This window comes from Odocoileus virginianus, chromosome 14, assembly GCF_023699985.2.
Source record: "Odocoileus virginianus isolate 20LAN1187 ecotype Illinois chromosome 14, Ovbor_1.2, whole genome shotgun sequence".
Classification (NCBI taxonomy): Eukaryota; Metazoa; Chordata; class Mammalia; order Artiodactyla; family Cervidae; genus Odocoileus; species Odocoileus virginianus.
The window spans coordinates 60586438-60605645 of NC_069687.1; the positions used below are offsets into that span (position 1 = coordinate 60586438).

The 19208-nt window shown below is 45.1% G+C and overlaps 1 long non-coding RNA gene across 2 annotated transcripts in view; it reads right to left on the reverse strand.

Moving 5' to 3' along the window:
- Nucleotides 1–10655: 10655 nt before the first annotated feature.
- The window catches only part of LOC139038204 (uncharacterized), a 100578-nt gene continuing 92025 nt past the window's right edge, over nt 10656–19208 (reverse strand). The window contains exons 3-4 of one of the 2 annotated variants that reach the window (XR_011491132.1): nt 12562–12707; nt 10656–10930 (exon numbers count right to left, since the gene is read on the reverse strand). This is a non-coding gene — a long non-coding RNA (uncharacterized lncRNA). Of the gene's footprint in view, nt 10931–12547; nt 12708–19208 lie in introns of both variants that reach the window. The other variant, XR_011491131.1, reaches the window with a different exon arrangement.

Genomic DNA, 19208 nt, shown 5'->3' on the forward strand with positions numbered 1-19208 from the left:
AGACCCTAAGGCTGCTAAGGGAGCGTCCCTTAGCCCATTCCTGGTACCACTGGAATCAGGAAGTCTGGAGAGACTGCCTCCAAGAGCAGGGGTTGGGGTGTACAGGGAAGTGTGAAACTGGTTATGCCAGAAAAGAGAGGCCCAAGGGTTTCTGCCAAAAAACAGGAAGGTGGAGGTGGGTGTTACAGAGTTTGAACCTGAAGCCAGAAATCTGTGCAGCAGCAAGAGGGTGCCATGCTGTGGACCTTCCCTCACGTCCCAGCATCACTGCTACATGAAGGGTAGGTCATAGTCACAAAGGTACAGTGAGGGTGGTTGTCTTTTTATCCAGAGAAGAAATACTGGGTTGGCCAAAGTGTTCATTTGGGTTTTCCCATATTCCAGCATATGGAAAACCCAAATAAACTCTTTGGCCAACCCTATGCATGTGTGCATGCTAAGTTGCTTTAGTCATATCTGACTTTTTGTGACTCTATGGACCGTAGCCCACCAGGCTCCTCTGTCCTTGGGATTTTCCAGGCAAGAATACTGGAGTGGGTTGCCATGCCCTCCTCTAGGAGATCTTCCCAACCCAGGGATCGAACCCATATCTCCAGGCAAAAGGCAGGTTCTTTACCATGAGTGCCACCTGGGAAGCCGGGCCAACCCAATAGAGGATGTTATTTCTCCTTTGAGGTTGATGTTTTTGCCTATGGTTCTACTAGGATATCAGTGGCAAACTGTGCTGTTTTTCTCTGCTGGGAGTTGAGGAGAGTGGCATATCTTTGTCACTGGCAATGCCCTTCCTGGGGGCTGCTCCACCCAGCTGGGTTTAGGCTCCCCACCCTCTGGTGTCTGCAAGGTGGGCTCTGATCAAACTGTGGTCACCCAGGCCGAGGAAAATAAAGGGACGTTGATGGGTGTAGGGGGACTCAGTCATTCAGTGGAGGGTCTGGGTCTTGCCTCAGACATTTCTCCTGCCAATGTGAGATTAAGGTGAATGCACAGCAACGAATGCCTCAGGTGTGACAGGAGCCATTGGTGGAGGTCCATGGACTGCACCCTTGCCTGTATATTGCACTGAAGCCCTGTCATTGGAAAATAAAACCAGACTGGCCGTTAAGTGCTCAAAGAAGGATTCCAGAACAAGTACCTAACCCTGCTGCTTTTGTCAGCCAGGATTTTAGTCCTTGTGACCTTGAAGCCTTGTGAACACAGGGCAAGAGTGTCCCCTACCCCTTAGCAACACAAGAGAAGCAGCCCAAGAGAAGCAGGAACCCACCTGGGGTAGATCGGGAGAAGGAACTGCATCTTCTCACCTGTTTACATTTTGCTTCTGGGCTTCATTCCTTCTACCTTATCTGGATTAAAAATTTCTTGAAGGAATACTTTTGGCACTTGCCCTGTTGAGGCATCCTATCTCAGATGGAACCACCCCAGAGAGTCGTGTCGGTGCCTCCTGGCAGCCCGTGTCAGCTCGCCAGAGCCCTCCAGTTCTCCCAGACGGCACCCTTGGCCCCTGTCCTAACTGGAATGGGGTTGAAGGCCAGAACGAGCCGGCAAGGGAACCCTGGGGCCCTGCAGCTGCAGCTTCTCCCTCCAGACCATGACTGGAGCGGCGTCTGTCCTGTAGCTGGTTGGAAGAGACGCCCGGGAGAAAAATCAAAGTCTATAAGAGCCGGGGCGCAGCTTTGAAACTGCCAGCAGCTAATTTTCTGAAGGAGACAGAAGTGTGTTTGTGTGCACACACGTACTCACTCAGTCGTGTCTGACTCTTTGTGACCCCATGGACTATAGACTGCAGGGCTCCTCTGTCCATGGAATTCTCCAGGCAAGATCACTGGAGTGGGTTGCCATTTCCTTCTCCAGGGGATCTTTCTGACCAGGGACTGAACCCACATCTCTTGCACTGGCAGGCGGGTTCTTTACCAGATGAGCCACCAGTGAAACCCTGAGACAGAATTGGTTTGGCTAAACTAGATTTTTGGGCTCATGTTGGCTGCTCTTAACTACCTGTCAGAGTGATCACACCTATCAGAGTGATCATAACTCCAGAGGGGAGAGAAAAGCCGTGGAAATGACCACTCTGGGGAGGGTGTGGACTGGGAGGGTGGGGCCGGAGGGAGGAAGCCTCTCTCCCCTCTACTCCTCCTTGCCATGGTCAGAGCGGTTCAGGCCACACTCTGTCTAGCCACGTGGCCCTGACGGGCGTCAGAATCTGGCCTGGAAAGATTCACTTTGCCTTGGTCTAGTTCGTGTCTTCTCTTCCTTCACGTCTCAGCTCAAGCCTTGAGTTCTCGAGAAACCTGCCCTGACTTCCCTGACAAGGTTCAGTGTCCCTACTCACACTCAACACACCAGGCACCTCTCCTTTGGGGTCACAGCGGCCACTTTCCTCTACTGTTTCGCCTCCTCAGTAGAGCAGAAACCCCAGGAGCCAAGATCTATGTCTGTTTCTGCTTTCCACTCTACCCCCATCACCTTACATGGTGTCTGATGCACGGCAGGTATTCAATACTTAACCCATTTACTGCTTACAGTAAGGTTTGTGTGCGTGCCTACACTTCGTGAGGTTTTGTCCCTTAGAAAGGACTGTAGGTTTGACAACTATGATATACATTGCTGCCCCCACCTTCCCAAACACAGACACAACAAGCACACACACTATAAGCTTACAAGAACTGATCTCTCCCCTGTGGCTGAATATGGGTCATAAATAAAGCCATGGCCAGTGGGACACTGGGCCAGGAGGCTGGCCCGCCCCCACCCACTTGGCCTTCCACTACTATTCTGAATCCCCGAGTCAGGCCGTAGCCCATTTGGGCCACAAACAGAGTAGAAAAGGAACGACCTTTGGGGAAGTGGAAAGGAATATGAAACCACAGGACTGTACTTTGGGAATGCAAAGTATTAGAATAAAGCCTTAAGGATCTAATCTCACCCTCAGATACACTATTCCCAAACCATACAGGCTTCTGACCAGAGCTGGCTCTGCCCCCACTTGTTAAAGCCGTCTACCAGCCATTTAAGGAAGAATGACCCGGTTCTGTGCCTTCACCTTCAGTATTATAAGGTTAAAGGCACAGGCAAACAGATGCACTTGGAGACGGGCCACTGACAATTTCCTGACCGTAGAACCTCACAGAATTGACTCCATCCAGAACCTCCTGGGAGAGAGGGGGCTGCCAAAGTGCCATTAAGTAGCTCAATGCAATTATCTTGGATGACAGGGAGGGCAGTAGGTCCAATGGGGCTTGTTGGGACTTGAGCATCCGTTATACAGATCAGAGTATGGACTGGTCCCACATATTATAAAGTAAACCACCTTGGGCAATTATTTAACCTTCTGCTCCCCATTTTCCTCATGAAAAGTAGGAATTATAATGTCTCTCTCATTGAGCTGCCATAGGAATTAGTCAAGTAATCCATGTAAAGCACTTTGCCTAGACGTAGAAGAAAGTATGTTAATGGCTCAGTTGTGCCCAACTCTTTGCAGCCCCATGGACTGTAGCCCACCAGGCTCCTCTGGTCATGAAATTCTCCAGGCAAGAATACTGGAGTGGGTTGCTCTTCCCTTCTGCAGGGGATCTTACCAACCTAGGGTTTAAAGTGCTGAATAAATATTAGATATTAATATAGAAAAATCTATATATTTCTAAACATTCAAATTAGCCCTTTTCCAAGTGATTACATAAATGAAATACTATACTATTATGCATCTCCTTCTATTATTAAACCCTGGAGAAGGGAATGGTTACCCACTCCAGTATTCTTGCCTGGAGAATTCCATAGACAGAGAAGTCTAGCGGGCTATAGTCCATGGGGTCTCAAAGAGTCAGACACGACTGAGAGGCAAACACACTTTGTTATTAAAATCTCTTAAAATGTGCTTCCCGTGCCTGCCCACTGGTCCTCGCATGCTTTCTTTTAGGCTGCCTGGTATATGAGGTCTGGTTGCATGTTTTCAAAGTCAGTTATTGCTTTGATATTATGTATTTAACAGAATTATTGGTAAGGGACATTTTGGGTAGTTTGGGTACCATGAGTCAGGAGAAATTTGAGTTCATAGGATTATTGTCTTTTATGTTGTTGAAAATTCCAGCAATTCATGAAAAATTCTCTTTAAAGGTATATTCAGGTCTGGAGGGGCTAAAGCATAGTTTGTCTAAATGATATGTCTTTTAGGACATTCCTTAAATTATTTGCTTTGTTTGAGGCTCTTTTAAGAAACCACATGTAATTATGTTCAAGTATTCAGAAGGTTAAGCCTCAAACTAGCAAATGCCAAGAAATTCAAAGTTCTGATTGCCACCCCATCTCTAATTGCAGCAAGCGGGCCTTTGTTCCTCCCCTAAAGCATGATGCCTTCAGAAAAGAATGCAAGCTGAAGTGTCTATGGCTTCTGGCTTCTCTCTATAGCATTCTTTTCCATTATTTGGGCAGGTCTTCTGATATTAATCAATTCTAGTATTTATAAACAGTTCTGTCTAGGGAAAAAGACAGATACATATTTTAAGACAATCACTATGTGCTAATGATAAAGTGTCATGAGATTTTTTTCAAAGTGTAAGGAAGAGTCAGAAATGAAAAAGAGTCTAAAACCCAGTTCTCAAAGATTTATTATTCCTTATTTTGACTAACTTGCTTCTAACATGTATATTCATGCCTCCTGCATGCAGAAATATTACTCTTAATAATCATGGACTAGATCTTCATTGAATTCAATATCCTAGTTTTTCAGACCATTGTGACCCCAGATGTTTTTTCCCCCTTATTGTTGCTTAAATTATCACTAGCTTATAAGGCAGAAGCTGAGAGAAATAAAGCCATGCCTATAGGAAATCAGACTTCACACAAGTGTTATTTGTAATTAATGATGAAATGTATAACTGTTCTCTCCATAACCAGTCTCTATGCTGGATTCTCTTGAGCTTTTAGTGTTCAGAGCATACCAGATGAATACCTATAGTGTGAATGAAGAAGCAATGAGTGGCTGGGGAGAAAAGAGCTTCATCCATCCATCCAGAGAACAGTTAGTGATGCCTAGTCTGAACGAAGTACTCTTCTAGGTGCTGAGGATACAGAGAATGCTTGCCCATATGGAGCTCAGTTTGTAGTGTTGGGAGACAGTCAATAATGTAGGGGTGTATGGCATTTCAAGGTAAAGGGTTTGTTATGGCAGGTGGAAGTGATATGGAAAAAAATACAACGAGGAAGAGGGTGATGTTTGTGGGAGCACAGGACAGGTGACTATAGTTTGTAAAGAGTGGTCAAGGTAGTCCTATTGGTATTTGAACTAAGTCCTGGAAGAACTGAAAGAATGATCCCTGTGGATATTTGAAGAAAAAACCTCTTGCAGCAGCCATGGACACCTACAAAGAAGAGACCAGCATGACTGCAGTGAGGGAGGGGGCAGAGCGGCAGCAGTTAAGGCCTGAGAGAAAGGAGGGACAGTTTAATTTAGGCACCGTGGACCATTTGTCAGGACTTGGGCTTTTACTCCAAGTGGGACAGAGCCATCGCCATGTTGTGAGCCTGAGTGATAGAACCCAGCTTCTGTTTTAATAAAGATCCCTTTGGATTTGGTGTTAAGAGTGGGCTTTACAGGGGCAAAGGCAGAAGCAGAGAGACCACCTTGGAAGGCTCTTATAGACTTGGACCAGAGATCTAAGAAGTAGCTGGATCCTGGATTATTTTAAAGGAAGAACTAATGGAACTTGCTAAAAGGATAAGAGGTAGGTTGTGAGAAAGACAAGAGACTAGAATAAATCTAAGATATTTTGGTATAAGAACCAAAGGACAGAACTGTCATTTTTTGAGAGGAGAGAAAGTGGGAAGGGGGTGAGAATTTGAAGATGGATGTGTTAAGTGTGAGATGCCTATTAGACATCCAAGTAGAGATGTTGAGTAGGCAGTTGGAGAGACAGATCTGGGATTCAACAGAAAAGTCCAAGCTTGAGACATATTTTTAGGATTTTATGAGCATTTGGATGATATTTAGACCCATGAGACTGGCTGAGATCACTCAGGTAGTGAATGTAGGTGGAAAAGAGATGAAGGCCTGAGCCCTGACGCACTTTTTAACATTTGGAAGTATGTACATGACGCAACTCTGGACAACTGTTCTATTCACAAATGTCTAGTCGTTCACAGTTTAGAAAACCCTGTTTTGTCAAATCAAGTAATTTAACATGGTCTTTCTCCAAATGTTCTCAACTGAAGTGCTTCTATAATAAAATAGTGCTTAACATTAAATGACAATAACTCTAAAGTTTTCTGTCTTGGTGCTGAAGGAGTATTTAGTCACTGGCTTTCAGAAGCAAGTTGCAAAAGCTTCTTTGTCAATGACTAGGTTAGCACTGCCTATCGAAGACAGAGATAGAAGTATCTTTTTCACTGTGTACGTGAAGGCAAGAGGACACTGTCTCAAGACCAGGAGGGTGAACTCCAGTCGTGTTTCACTGAGATAGTGCGTTAGTTATCTTTATCTGCCTAAAAAATTGCCCCCGCCCAATTTAGTTGCTTACAACAATGATTCATTATCTCACAGTTCCTGTAGGCCAGGAATTCAGGTACTTTTAGCTAGGTCTCTCTCACACAAGACTATAATCAAGGGGTGGGTTGGGACTGTGGTCTCATCTAAAGGCTCAACTGGGGCTGATCTGCAATTGATCAGAAGCCACCTCAGTTCCATGCTACATGGGCCTCTCCAGCCTAATTGGTTAGGAAAAGCCTGTGAGAAGAGCCAGAGAGAGAGAAATAGCGAGAGAATAAGTGAGCAAGAAGGCAATCACAATCTTTGGTAAGCCAACCACAAAAAAGGCATCCTGTCACTTTCACTGTATTCTACTAATCAGTCTCAAGTCAGTGGGCCCAGTCTGTATTCAGATGAGGATGTGAACACCAGGAGGCAGGAATCCCTGTGGGTCTGTCTCCCACAGATAGCATGGATAATTCTTAACACCAATGAATTTAGATTTACACCATTACTTCCAGTACAATAGAAGCACTTTCAAAAGTACTGTTTGTCCTCTGAAGTTAGTTATAGATGACTAATAAGGATCTACTGTGTAGCATGGGGAACTCTGCACAGTACTCTGTAGTGACCTATATGGGAAAGGAATTTTAAAAAGAATGGATATATGTATAAATATATGTATAACTGACTCACTTTGCAGTACACCTGAAACTAACACAACATCCTAATTCAACTATATAAAATAATATAAAATATAACATATATAAAAGTAAGTTAATAAATAAAACTGCAAGTTGCAACTCCTTAGTGAGTCATGAAATAAGTTTAGTAGTCATGACCAGCGTCTAAAAAAAATAAAATGGAATCAAGCCAGTACTATCAGAGTACATTGCATGTATAAAGATTCAGAAGAGGTACTAGGTTGTGATATAAATCATATCTCTTTTTAAGGGTCATGTACAAAATTAGTGATTTTCATAATACTATTAAATGTGAATGAGCCACCAAAACATAATTTGGTGAAAACAGCCACCTCCAAACTGTACAAAGGGAAGAATGTCAGAACCAGACAAAAAAAGCCCCAATGCACTCAGGGGAGCTAGAGAAGCATGCACTTGCCAGTTCATGCTTACAGGCCTCAGCCCCCTCATGGGGTCTGTAAAGAGCAATCAGTAAGAGCCCACAAAAGCCTGAACAGACATGACAGATATGACATCTTGCCTCGGCAGAGGTAAAGCAGACACACCACAAACTCATGAAAATACCCTGCACAATTCTACACATCTTGAAAGGTCAAATGCGAGAATCTTTTTGACAAGCCAGCTGTGAGTGGCTAAAACCAGTAGGCTTCCTAAAGACAGATAAGGCCAGTTTTTAGCTGAAGCGTTCTCTTCCTTCTCAAGGGAGGCAGCCACCACCGACAGGCACGTCTTCCTGCCATAGACAGAATGCAGTCGGGACTTTGCTAAAGCCTTGACGGGTTTGGAGTCCGGAGACCGGACACTCTATGCCTACCACCTCTCCGTCTCCAGCCCCTGCCCATCTAAACCTCCAGGCAGCTCCAGCATTAGCAGTGATTCCCAGCAGGGTAGAAAACTAAAGGCTGTCCAGCTTAATTACCTCTTTCATCTGAAATGTCCCTTTTAAGATCAATGTTCAGGTTCTGCCATAGAGACAGCAAAGCAAAGTCTTCATCTCTCATTCATCCTTATCAGCCAGACAGCAAACAAGCCAAGTTTCGATCAGAGTCCAGATTTGAAAAATCCATCATATGCCTGATGTTTCACATTTTCCACAGTACTGCCCTACAGATCCTCCTGGTCTCATGTGAGAGTGCTTCAGAGCAGAGAGCCTGAAAGCAAAGCCAGGAACTGGGGAGACAGGCTGAAAGTCAGGGCGCCTTGGCGCTGTTGACTGCGTAGGAACAGAGGTTCAGTTAACAGCATGTGCAACCTATTAACGTTCGGCTTTGAGGGAAGAGGCAAGGAGAAAGGAGAGCCTGAGGCAGAAGGGCTTGCTCTGTGGTTTGAGTCTTAGCTTTAGGCTCCCCTAATTCCTAGAGATGAAAAGAGCTAAGCGTCTTGGAGGCTTTGCATAATGTGAATTTGGAAGTATTTCTGCATTTTCATATAGTATTTAATAACCATAGTCTAAACAATTTCATTCAAAGTTGGATGATGGGCCAAAAGATTTGTTGTTCTACTCATCTCATGTGTTAAAGACATATAATCACACAGCCTAGGAGCCTGAACGTTAACTATTGTTTGCTGATATAGTATGTTATTAATTAGTTAATTCCAAAATGACTTTGACATTAGAGTGGGGGTAGTGTCTAGGTTTTAGACCAACTAGAGGTTGGGAAAAGAGATATTTCTCCTTTTCTGAAAAATGAGTTACATTCCTGAAAGCTTTTTATGTGATAAAATCTGAGAGACACAGCAGGAGGCTTATTTTTTTGCCATGAAGTAAGATGAAAGGGCCAAGTCATCCTTAGATTTATAAATATCTTGAAGAGGTCTTTGTAAATGACTGTTTGTGATCTCATCAGAAAAATAAGATGTGCGAACAGGATAGACTGTTACCCATTAAGTTTGGGCCCCTTCTTAAGGCACTTACATTTATATTAAGTTTAGATTTAGACTAAGATTAAGTTTAGATTAAGGGTACAGTTAGATTTAGATTAAGAAGCAGACTAAAAATAGCTTTATTTTTAATTTTTTATAAATATTTAACTCTATCAGCAAGGAATGCTTTGGGCTGCAATTATAGCAAGTCCAAATAACGCAGGCTTAAACACACAGGGATTTGCTTTGCCTACCTTAGGATTTCTTACTATGTGAGTAATGTCCAGAGCTGGTCACTATGTTAAGAACCCAGGCTCTTTTTACCATTTACTCAATAGCATCAGCTGTTGACCCACAATAGCAAGTTGATTGCTGCATCTCTACCCATCATGTCCATATTCAAGGCAAAAAGAGAAAAAAAGAGATGCTGACATTAGAAACATTGGTCCCTTTTATCAAGAAGGCTAACAATGAACAAAAGGTTTTCTTTTTAAAAAATATTTATTTATGTATTTGTTTTGGCTGTACTGGGTCTTTGTTGCTTCTTGGGCTTTTCTCTAGTTGTGGCAAAGGCAAGAAGGGGTTACTCTCTAGTTGTGGTGCATGGATGGGCCTCTCATTGTGGTCCTTCTTGTGTTATAAAGCACAGGCTGTAGGCACATGGACTTCAGTAGTTGTAGTCAGAGGGCTCAATAGTTGCAGTTCTTGGGCTCTAGAGAGCAGTCTCAGTAGTTGTGGCACATGGGCTTAGTTGCGCAGCAGCATGCGGGATTTTCCCCAATCAGTGATCGAACCCGTGTCTTAGGCATTGGTATGCGGATTCTTTACCACTGAGCCACCAGGGAAGCCCAACTAAAGGTTTTCTTGTATCTTATTCTCCCCAGTTCAGCTTCAAGGCAAAGCCTACCTTTGAGGGAGGTGGAGGAAGCAAGTATATAGCTTTTCCAGCTGGTAAAGAATCTGCCTGCAATGTGGGAGACCCTGGTTCAATCCCAGGGTCCAGAAGATCCCCTGGAGAAGGAATGGCAATCCACTCTAGTATTCTGGTCTGGAAAATCCCACGGACAGAGGAGCCTGGTGGGCTACAGTCCATGGGGTCACAAAGAGTTGGACACAACTGAGTGACTTGTACCCATTGTTTGGCATGGAGGTGAATGGGAGAGAAGGGTCTTGGCAATGAGGTTGGGTCATTGCCAACCACAGGGAATCCATTAACAGAAATGCCATTGACCCAAGGAAGAGCAGCTCTAGGCAAGAAGGCCTGGAACTCACCTAGGACTTCAGCTACTCCCCCATGGGAGACAGACATTTACACCCACATAGGTAGAAATATAAGTAGAATCTGGACTTTTAAAGGCCAATGGGGAAGTTCAGTACTATTTCTGTGCTGTTGTATGGGATGCTGTTATTGAAGACCCAATTTCATGGTCACGAATCAAAGTTATGTAAGTATAAGCCAAATATCTTATTTCAAAACATCAAGTCATGTTCATTATAATGATTATGTGCAGCAAATGAGAGATGCATGTTTTCAATAAGAATTGGTTTAAGTCATGACATTTCTTATCATTTCTTACACAGTTCCCATCTATGGAGTCATTCATTCAAATAACTTGATCATTTAATCATTCATCTAAATCATTCAACATAAATTTATTTGTGCCTTTTGCCAAGTGCTGGTCTAACACTGGGCACGCGGGGGTGAGCAGCAGCAGTGGGCACAGCCCTTGCCCTCGTGTTAAATCACAACCGTAATCATTGCTATACAGTACAAGGTGTTATGAAATCAAGCCTTAGGAGAGGTGCTTGAGAAGGTCAGGTGTCTTGAGTCCCAGGAGATCACCAGGAGTTGGCCGGCAAAGAGAAAGAGAAGGAGCAATCTCCAGAGGGAAGCAGACTCTCCCGGAAGCTGGAGAGAAAGCAGGAGAGCGGCATGATTCAGATTTCAGAAGAGAGATTCTGAAGAGTGCTTCTTCAAGCGCATTTTGGGGATGTTTGTTTGCTTTTTTTACTACCCCTAAACTATGTTATAAAGATGATTGAGAGTGTTATGTCAAAAAATACACACATATGATTATCACATTTTACATTCACATGGAAGTCTATCCCATTTACTGAAGATGAAAGCTATTTCATTTCCAACAAAAACTCTAACTATAAAAATGTGGTTCTCTAAGACTGACATTATTTATGTTTTAAGCATGAAATGAAAATAAGTTAATGAGTAAATTAATCCCAGGAGGTTTACCTTGAACATATTGTAATATATTCAATTCATTACAAAGATTCATTACAAAGTTAGTGCAGTTCTTACAACCTAACAACTTAGGACATCTTGCTCGGGCCATAATGGGAAATTCAGTAACTGTACAGTTACTTCAGTTACTTTCAACCGTTCAAGCTCATACTGGTTCAATAGCCAACTAGAAACTTCAAAGTCTGATAAATGAATGACAACACTGATTATGTGCTAAAAACATACTAAAAGCCAGAGGACGTGTGACTCTGAAGACTTGGATGGAATGAGAGGAGCTTGTAACATTGGAAAGGAACTCAAGTCTTGGCTTAAGTACTGGAAGAAGAGAATTGAAGCAAACAGTGAATACAGAAGTTATGTCTTAGAAAGTGGAAAGGGAAGAAACAAATGGAAGTCAGAACTGAACTGATAAGAGCATGTGGGAGGTGACGTGGAAGGACATGGGAATGGAGAGGTGGACACCCAGCTGCTTTGGCCAGAGACTGTCTCCAGGAGGACAGACAGAAGTGAAACCGCAGAGACAGGAGAGGAGAGGACTGCTCCCTGGGGAGGCTGGGGTCTGCTGTGCCCAAGAAGAGAAAAGAGCAGGGTTAGGAGGACCTGTGCTACTGTCCTAAACACTGGTCTCTGGAGGGCTGGGCTCCTGGTTTGGTGACATATAAAGTCAATATTTCTGGAAGAACAGCACTGTTGAATCTGTTCATGGATGGCCTTCTTGCCTAGAGTAGAACTGACTTTTCAGCAGGTCAGGCTATGAACCTGGGCAGAAATCTATTGCCACCAACTGGCTTCCTGCTACAGAGCTGAGCCACCAGGCCTCTGGCACTACTGCCAACTCACTCTTTCGACAGAAGGAATGAAGCTGCCCCTGCCTCGAACCTACAGCCCTCCTTGCTCCCTAACAGAGACTGATAAAGAAGCTGCCCTTCTCTAAGGGTTTAACTGAGACCTTAAAAGCATAATTTCAAAGTTTCAGGCAGGTCCTGTGTATAAAACTGTACATGGTCTGCAACAGGTCAATTTCTAATTTCCTGCAGGCTCAAAAGTACAGTTTGGAAAGGAGAGTGAGAAAAGGACAGGAAATGAAATCTAATGCCTATACTCAGGTCATGCAAATTCTGGGACAATTAGGACAATATTTCCTTTTCTTATACTTTTAGCCTTGAATGCCTTTAAGAACAAATATTTATTCTTAAAAGGGCTATGTGTGTGTTCAGACAGTTACCAGCAAGACAATAAGAAAAATAAGACGATATATCTCTAACTTACATTGATGGGCATACCTCCATGTGGACTGGATGAATGATCCCTGGATGAATATCTGAGACTCAGAACGCCGCTGTGAGATCAGGAGAGCCCCAGTTCACTGATAGTGTTAGACCGTCCCTCTGAAGTCCTCTTGGGTTTCACCATGGCCAAATAACTCCAGCTTAAGGAAATATACCATTAGAGAAAAATAACTCAATCTTGGGGCCAAAAACAACTTCATTGATAGAGTTGGAATTTCTCAAAAAGCAAGAGAAGACTATCATGCAGACTTTATAAAGGAGGTTCTCAAAGAGATGAGGACAGACATAAGGACAGATATGTGTGATCCATTCCCTGTGGAGACTTTGGAGACTTTTCCCCTGTAATCTGGGCTGAGTCATGCCCATAATGCAGTTTTAAATTACTTTCTTCACATAATGTTGTTCCTTTCGATACTCAGTCTTTCACAAAGTATGATGAATCCACACGAGTATGGATATGCTTTTGCCAAAGGGTGTGAGAAACACGACCTGTCTTCTTCATGCAGGCCCTTGTGGAGATAGCAGAAATACAACACTGAAACCACAATCCATTACTGGACACCAAGAGCCTTGGCAAGGGGAGCATGACCTTCAGAGGAGCTGGAAAAGACACACTTTATGGAGGAGCAGCTGGCTGTTTTGGAGCTGACTTGAGAGAACCTCCCTTTCTCAAGAATACCAGAGGGAGGTCATCCTTTAGGGAAAGAAAAAATTGATCCTTGGTGTGGCCATTTTAAGACAAGACCACCAATTCCTTGACATTCTTCCCATTGAGAAGTGGGGTTTATGTCCTCTCACCATGAATCTGAGTGGGCTTGTGCCATGTTGACCAATGAAGTACGGTGGAAGGGATGTTACATGACTTCCAAGGTTCGGTCATGCAAGGTCATGGGATTCTGCCCTGCTTGCTGGTTTACTCTTGGAATCCTGAGCCACGTAGAGAGGCTATTGTAAGTGTGCTGGTTGACAGTTCCAGCTGAGCCCGTCCTTCCAGTCCTCCCAGCCCAGATACCAGTCATTTATAAGAAATTTCTGGATGATTCCTGTCCCCAGCTGTTCTAATCAATCTCAGATGAGGCCCTAGATATTACCGAGTAGATAAGCCATGCCCACTGTCTCCTATCCAAATTCCTGACCCAAAGAAACTGTATCATAAAATTTGCTGTATCATATGGACAGGAGTTTGAGTAAGCTACAGGAGTTGGTGATGGACAGGGAAGCCTGACATGCTGCAGTCCACGGGGTCGCAAAGAGTCAGACACAACTGAGCAACTGAACTGACCGAAAACTTAAGTATCATAAAATTTGTTGATGACACTGACATTTGGGATGATTTGTGTAGTAGCCATAGATAACCAGAAAAGGTGGGTTACATACATGATTTAACTACCTGCCAACGTCTAGTCTCCCAAGTTTTTCATTCTCTGCCCCATTAACTCATTCCAGTCAGAGTCAGCTGTGCCTGTCTTGGCCATTGTCTTATGTAACAATCTTTCTGAAGGGCAATTTAATAGCATCAATGTCCAGTGAATTGTGTACTGTACTAAGAGCAAGTTAATAAGGTTTTGAGTCAGCATTTTGAAAGGAGGAATTGGTACATTGGTCACATCAAACCTCAGAAAGCCCGGCATGCCCACCATACCCTTCTAATGGGTTACATCAGCAAAGATCACCCTAAACGAGCCCTGCTATTTTAACCAATAAAAATTAAATCAGGAACCTGACCAAAGAAGAGCTAACAGCAAATTTTAAATTGGCTGACAGTCTCTAAGCTAGACATGCTAAGAAGAAAGACGATGGTTAACTGGTCCAGTGAGCTTCTCTGGGAACATGTAGGTTCAAGAGACAGAAAGAGAACATTTGGGAGTTGCCAGTAGAAGGTCAATATGTAAAGACACACAGAGAAAATGATACATAGAAGTTCTGAGATGGTATGAATCATCTGAAAGGGACACCAGAGTGGACAAAAGTCATGAGTCAGCAGAATCTGTAAGAAAATAAAGGGGAGCCAGGTCAGGTGCCAGTGTCAGAAACAGGGGAGCAAAGGTGGAAAATGGTGCTAGGAATCAGTGAGTGCTGATTACATAGGGGGGTGCAAGACGCAGCGGTCACTAGAGCAGCATTTTATCCAAGTCTTTACTCAGGAACATGAACATACCCCTTGAATATAACACTGTTCTCATGGGAAGTGAATTTTCATTCCATCAGTTGGTGCCAGGGTGTCTTATGATACCATGTCTAAGAGACTGTCTAGATATAAAGCACACACTATATATCTTTCCCATCCATTTTTTTCCCACTTCGTAAAGGGACATGATAGAATCTTGCATGGGTTTGATACGGGCTGAGCCCCCCTCTTGTTGACACTTTTGCCAGAGCAGAATTCCCACAGAGCTGCAAGCTCTGAGGAAGCATCAGTCACCACAAAGTCCTGGTCTGAGAGATGCTCACACAGCAGACTCCTCCATCCTTCCGTCAGGTTGCTGTAAACCCAGCAGAGGACTGTCACAAAGCGGCCAAAAAGAGCCGTGGCGGCCCCTGGACAACTCAAACCCGTCTCTCAGGCAGGGCGGCAGCCAGAACAGATTGAGGAAAACGCCACAGCTAGTCAATCCGACACAGCACCACCGGGGGAGTCCACCATGGACAGGCTTTAGAAGGGACACCGAGTCATTTTGAGACTATCGAGGCCCTGAACTGAATTCATGCTGATACCTCAGAATACAGAGCAGCTCATCTCCAAAGAGTCTGACTGAGCAGCTTCCCAGGTAACCCATACTATAGCCTTGGTCTCCAGCAGCAGCTGTAAGATGACAGCTCAAGGATCCGAGGCTGGAACAGGGCTGTCCACTTCCTGTCCTGAGGACCACATGCAGGTGAGCTTGGAGAGGGCCCAGACCTCTTCCTGAGGACACCACAGGAAGAAACTCCATGCATTAGCAGCCTCCACTCCAGAGTAATGTTGAAAGTGCAAGTCACTCAGTCATGTCCGACTCTTTGCAACCCCATGGACTGTAGCCTGCCAGGTTCCCCTGTCTGTGGAATTCTTCAGACAAGAATACTGGAGTAGGTTGCCATTTTCTTCTCCAGGAGATCTTCCTGACACAGGGATAGAACATGGATCTCCTGCATTGCAGGCAGATTCTTTACCATCTGAGCTACCAGGAAAGCCCGAGTAACTAACGGAGACACTGATTTCACAAAACTGTACTGTGCCAACTTCTTGCTCACTGTGGGTCTGGACTTAAAACAACAGGGTCTCTTTATACCAACCTTGTTGTTCAGCAGCATCCCTCCTAAAAGCAACCAGTCTCTCTCAGTCTGAGGACAACACAGGGTGTGTCTGAAAATGCTCTGTTAATGGATGAGAATGGTTTGCCCAGAAATGGGCAAACCAATATGGCAGTATGGTTTATTAACCATATTGGTTAATATGGTAATTGGCCTATTAACCAATATGGTGGCTTCATGGGAATGAGAAAAAAACAGGCACAAGAGCAGTACCAGCACTGCTGGGTGGATGCATGGAAGTCCAGGAAACAGGAAGTAATCCGAGCCTGCCCATGTTTTCATGAAAAACATGATTCAGTAACAACAAACAGGTGCCCCGAGAGATAAAGCAGAGTGGGGCTGGCCCTATAGGGGCAATGCCTGGGATTAGGGATGAGGAGGAGAAACCAAGGAAGAGCCAGTTGGTGTTTTGGGCAAACAGGGCGACCGGACAGGTGAGGCGCATGTTGTGTACACACAGCAGTGGACGGGGGCTGCGATGGCCTCCATCAGCATCAGGCTTAGTAACTTTAGATGTGCTTCCAGGACTGACTAACCTTCGTTATTATATCCTTTGGCAACAGCACTCCCTTTACTAACAGAAGAAATAGGAACCCTCACCCGGTTCTGACTGCTTTTGTTGACCCTCGGCCCCTGGGCCGGTCAAGGCACTGGGACGTGTATCCCGGGTACACTTTCACGGTTGAGACCTGAAACTGAACGGTTAATCTTCATGCAGCAGAGGAAGGAGCCTCATGCTGTGGGCTGTAACCTATCTCAAGAGGCTGAACCTCAAATGTCAGATGTCAAGGGCTGGGGGACGGAGGCACGGCCCCAATGCTCTGAACAAAGGGCTCCGGGTGCATTGGTCTTCAGCATGCTTTGCTTTAGACTTGGGAATAAGCTTCATCCCTACACCGCTCTGCTGGTTCCCTTTGCCACAAGGTCTCACCCAGCACGCCCCTTCTCTGAGGACAAACCTACCTTACTCGGGTGAGAGGAATACGGACATTACAGATTTCTCAGAGAGCACTTCCTGAAAGGAAAATTCTCCAAGCGAGGAGTTCGCTGAACCAATCTACCCAGACTCCTGTTTAGCTGGAAGCCTTGTGGCTCAGCTGGTAAAGAATCCGCCTGCAATGCGGGAGACCTGGCTTCGATCCCTGGGTTGGGAAGATCCCTGAAGGGAGAGGCTACCCACTCCAGTATTCTGGCCTGGAGAATTCCATGGACTGTACAGTCCAAGGGGTCGCCAAGTGTCGGACACGACTGAGCGACTTTCACTTTCTCTCTTTCTCCTCCCAGGAGACTTCTGCTGTGAAAACATGGAGCTTTGTTCCCAAGAGGAAGTCGTGCGACAGTCTTAGAGTCAGTCCCTCCACCCTTCTCCCTGCTCACCATCTCCCTTAAGCTTTGCACTGAAGGCCACGAAGTGCGCATGCGCTCTCCAGACTCCCCACCCCTGACCCCCATCCCAATCCAGCCTGGACTGTCGTGGAGGCATAGTTCTACGCTGGGGCCCCATGCCCTGGCGTCCTCACCTCTCCAGCCCAGGGAACCGTCTCCACCGCCTGCTCAGCCAGCCTCCTTTCTGAACATCTCCTTGGCCCAGAACATGTAATTTTATCAGGTCATTTCTGACTAACTTCATTTTTTGACCACCCCACGTTGCATTCAGGATTTCAATTCCCCAACCAGGGGTGGAAATGGCGCCCCCTGCAGTGGGAGCTTGGAGTCTTAACCACTGGACCGCCAGGGAAGTCCCAAACTCTGACTCATTTTAAATTGTTATTTACATCATCTGCATTTACCAATAACAACTAAGGGGAATTCCTTGGGAGTGGAGGCGACAACTTAAACCAGATAAGTAAAACCACCAGGAATAGACGCTTCGGGCTGTTTGAGAGAACTATGGTCCATGTTTGGGAAGAATGAAGTGTGGGAAATGAAGTAGAGAAAGTGAAACGGATGCAGAAAGGAAGCAGGAGAGTGACTCCTGCAGCATTAGGTCCCTACAACGCTCTGGCTTGGGAAAGGAAATGACTTGGTTGGATTTGCCTGCCTGGTAGTACAGATCACATGAGAGACGCTGCTAACTTGCTGTGTATGGGACCATCTAATTCTCATTCTGGCCTAGCCTCCCCCAAGGGAACCCTGCCCCAACAGCCTGTCACCACCCCACCCCCCATCCGCAATCAGGCTCCAAAACACAGCAATAGACCTAATGAGGTAGAGTCTCTCTTATTAGGACTTCCCTGGTGGCTCAGATGGTAAAGAATCTGCCTGCAATGCAGGAGACCTGGGCTCAATCCCTGGGATGGGAAGATCCCCTGGAGGAGGGCATGGCAACCCACTCCAGTATTCTTGTCCAGAGAATCCCCACGGACAAAGGAGCATGGTGGGTTACAGTCCATGGGGTCACAAAGAGTCAGACATGACTAAGCGACTAAGCACAGCACAGCTCTCTTACCAGAATAAACTTACTATCAGAAAAACCTCAAGATTTCCATGGTCAGGATACAACCCTGAGATGGACTAAGATCAAATCCTGATTCCCCTCCCAGCACCCACACCCCGAACCAGGTTCTTATGTCCTAATCTTGCTCTAAGGGTTTTCAAAGCACACAGCTAAATTGCTCAGATCCATTTAAGTTGAAAGGGACATGGGCTCAGCCCTAGGACAACAAATAACTGGACTTGCTTCTTAATGTCCCAGCTTGCTCCAGCCACAGAGAATATTGTCAGTGGCAGGGGTGAGTGAGCCCAATGGACTTGAGGAAATAGCTAATAATGATGGCGTCTACTGCAACTGACTCTGTGCCAGGTACTTCATATATGTGGTCTCTAATGCTTCCAATGGCCCTGTAAAAATGATGTGTCTATCTCAATTTTGCAGATAGAAAACAGATTCAAATAAGACAAACAACTTGTTCAAAGTCACACAGTAAGTAACAAGGTTAAGTTCCTGTCATAGGGTGAGTTCTCCAGAAGCGGAGAGTGAGAAGAAGATGGATGTGAAAGTAATCAGAAGAAATTCCTAGGAAAACTGGTAGTGGAGTAGAGAAGCGGGACCAGAAAGGAAACTAGGGCAGGAAAGTCTCAAAAGTAAGCTCTAAAGACGAAATTGGTCACAGAGTTGATCCAATCAGGGAAAGAGATCTGGGGTATTTAAACCCCTGAACCAGTCGGTTCTGGGCTAAGGTCTGCGTCCTCATGAATTATAAATTCTCAGATACTTCCCTGATCTGCTGGCATATTGCTCGAGTGTGAGGGAAGGTGCAAAAATCAGGGGTTGGCTTCTGGGAAGAAGGCAGGCTGAGAGCCAGGTGCTTGCAAATGGTGGGGACCTTGGCTTTTCTACTGGGACATAC